Below are 2359 nucleotides of genomic sequence, written 5' to 3' on the forward strand. Positions count from 1 at the left end.
GAGGGAGAGGGGGGTCGGCCACCTCTCCTAGTCCTAATAGGACTAGGGGAAGGGGGGAGGCACGCGGCCACCTTGGGATGCCCCTTTCTCCTTTCCACTAAAGCCCATTAAGGCCCATATGGCTCCCGGGGGGTTCCGGTAACCTCCCGGTACTCCGGTAAAATCCCGATTTCACACGAAACACTTCCGATATCCAAACATAGGCTTCCAATATATCAATCTTTATGTCTCGACCATTTCGAGACTCCTCGTCATGTCCGTGATCACATCCGGGACTCCGAACAACCTTCGGTACATCAAAAATGCATAAACTCATAATATAACTATCATCTAACCTTAAGCGTGCGGACCCTACGGGTTTGAGACAATGTAGACATGACCGAGACACGTCTTCGGTCAATAACCAATAGCGGGACCTAGATGCCCATATTGGCTCCTACATATTCTACGAAGATCTTTATCGGTCAGACCGCATAACAACATACGTTGTTCCCTTTGTCATCGGTATGTTACTTGCCCGAGATTTGATCGTCGGTATTCCAGTACCTAGTTCAATCTCGTTACCGGCAAGTCTCTTTACTCGTTCTGTAATACATCATCCCGCAACTAACTCATTTAGTTGCAATGCTTGCAAGGCTTAAGTGATGTGCATTACCGAGAGGGCCCAGAGATACCTCTCCGACAATCGGAGTGACAAAACCTAATCTCGAAATACGCCAACCCAACATCTACCTTTGGAGACACCTGTAATGCTCCTTTATAATCACCCAGTTACATTGTGACGTTTGGTAGCACCCAAAGTGTTCCTCCGACAAACGGGAGTTGCATAATCTCATAGTTATAGGAACATGTATAAGTCATGAAGAAAGCAATAGCAACATACTAAACGATCGGGTGCTAAGCTAATGGAATGGGTCATGTCAATCAGATCATTCAACTAATGATGTGACCTCGTTAATCAAATAACAACTCATTGTTCATGGTTAGGAAACATAACCATCTTTGATTAACGAGCTAGTCAAGTAGAGGCATACTAGTGACACTTTGTTTGTCTATGTATTCACATACATGTATTATGTTTCCGGTTAATACAATTCTAGCATGAATAATAAACATTTATCATGATTATAAGGAAATAAATAATAACTTTATTATTGCCTCTAGGGCATATTTCCTTCACTGAGTACCCTCTCCAAGGTGTATGCCGAGACGACCTTGATGGGGTGGCCTTGGAAGTAGTGCCGCAGCTTGCGTGAGGCCACCAATAGCGCGAGGAGGAGCTTTTGAGGCATGGGGTACCGTGCCCTTGCGTCCCGTAGGTCTGTGCTGACGAAATACACGGGGTGCTCGACGAGGTTGAGGGTGCTGACGCAGCTTGCGTCCTCCAGGGGTCGAGGCGTCTCCTGAGGCAACGGAGCCCCCAGCTCTTGATCGTTTGAAGGGGCCTCCCCTGCCCCGGGTGCGCCCTCCTGCCGCGGCTGCCCCTCTCTAGCTATGGTCGCGGTCCTCGCAAGGCCCTTTTGGCCTCGCTCTGCTTCAGCCTGGTCAGTCGATGCGGCCTTGGCCCGGCGCTCCTCCCTGACCGCCACCAGAGCTGCGCTAGCGGAGTAGGGCGTGGCCGCAAGGTAGAGCACCAGGGGCTCCTGAGGGCGAGGGGCTACCATCACCGATGGGCTGTAAGGTACCTCTTGAGTTCTTGGAACGCCTTGTCGGCCTCTTCAGTTCTTGGGCTACCATCACCGATAAGCTTGAAGAAGGGCAGTGCTCGCTCCCCTAGCTTGGATATGAAGCGCCCTAGCGCGGTTACATGCCCGGTGAGCTTCTGCATCTCCCTGGGGTCTTCGGCGGGCTCATGTCCTCGACTGCCTTGACCTTCTCCGGGTTGGCCTCTATGCCTTTGTGGGATACTAGGAAGCCCATGAGCTTGCTCAAGGGGACTCCAAACACACATTTCTCCGGGTTGAGCCGTAGATCCACTTCGTTGAGGCTCGCAAAGGTTTCCTCCAGGTCCTGTATCAGGGTTTTTGCCTCCCGAGACTTCTCCACGATGTCGTCGACGTAAGCCTCAGCGTTCCTCCCGAGCTGCCGGCCTAAAGCGATGTGCATCAGCCGCTGAAAGGTTGCGCCTGCGTTGTGCAACCCAAATGGCATGCACGTATAGCAGTACACCCCACACGGGGTTAGGAAAGCAGTCTTCTCCACGTCTTCCACCACCATCTTGATCTGGTGATAGCCTGAGAAGGCATCCAGGAAGCACAATAGGTCACATTCTGTGGTGGAGTCAACTATCTGGTCAATGCGGGGGAGCGGAAATGGGTCCTGCGGGCAGGCTTTGTTGAGGTTGGTGAAGTCGACACAC

The sequence above is a fragment of the Triticum dicoccoides genome, chromosome 4A (assembly GCF_002162155.2).
Source record: "Triticum dicoccoides isolate Atlit2015 ecotype Zavitan chromosome 4A, WEW_v2.0, whole genome shotgun sequence".
NCBI lineage: Eukaryota > Viridiplantae > Streptophyta > Magnoliopsida > Poales > Poaceae > Triticum > Triticum dicoccoides.